The 793-nt window shown below is 48.7% G+C and overlaps 1 non-coding gene across 1 annotated transcript; it reads right to left on the bottom strand.

Moving 5' to 3' along the window:
- Positions 1-407: 407 nt before the first annotated feature.
- On the bottom strand, positions 408-562 carry LOC131270689 (5.8S ribosomal RNA). Its single transcript, XR_009179727.1, has one exon. It is a non-coding gene; the product is annotated as a 5.8S ribosomal RNA (ribosomal RNA).
- Positions 563-793: the final 231 nt, after the last annotated feature.

A 793-nucleotide genomic window follows, 5' to 3' on the forward strand; every position in this document is an offset into this window, starting at 1 on the left:
TAACGGGCTGTTAGCCCGCATGTGGTTTAACTCACTGATACCTTCCATTGCCCATACGCTAGTTTGTTTGTGTTCCTTTGGTCAACTTCCATACTTGAATCATTTGTGCTACCGCTGCTGCTTCGACGCTACTTTGACATCTTCGCTTCTATTTAAATAAATAAATAAGCTGAAGCTAGACATCAGTAAACACCACCACAGACACCACAAGCACGCCTTCTCCTCGTACTTCCGCCTCACGCGGGAACACGGACGCTCTAAATACTTCGAATTCCAATGCCAGTATATTGTAAACCACGGGTTCTTTAATGCTAGCGGGTCGTCGCAACCCTAGTTAACATCATGGTGCACGTCTCGTGACGGGTGTCACGGCGTAGTTAAATGTATGCGATACATTTCTCAAATATAAGCGCTCAGTCATCTGTACATCATGGTAGGTTCCCACGACGTGCAATATGCGTTCAACTTATCAATGTTCATGTGTCCTGCAGTTCACATTATGACGCGCAGTTAGCTGCGGTCTTCATCGATCCATGAGCCGAGTGATCCACTGCCGAGGGTGACTAACTTGCGTAAGCCGCCGCTGTGCGCGTATACCCGTTCCCCGTAGGGAGGAGCAAGCCGCCGCTTAGAGACGAAGCATAAAGTGTCCTCATTCCACATAGGGCAAGCTGGATTAATCCATTTTACCCAGGACGGCCGAAGCGGCGTGGACCAGGGGAGAACTGAACCTTATACTTCACACCACAGTAAGTCTACGTGTCCTCTTCCACATAGGGCAAGCTAGAACTAA

Source organism: Anopheles coustani, assembly GCF_943734705.1.
Source record: "Anopheles coustani chromosome X unlocalized genomic scaffold, idAnoCousDA_361_x.2 X_unloc_48, whole genome shotgun sequence".
Taxonomy (NCBI): domain Eukaryota; kingdom Metazoa; phylum Arthropoda; class Insecta; order Diptera; family Culicidae; genus Anopheles; species Anopheles coustani.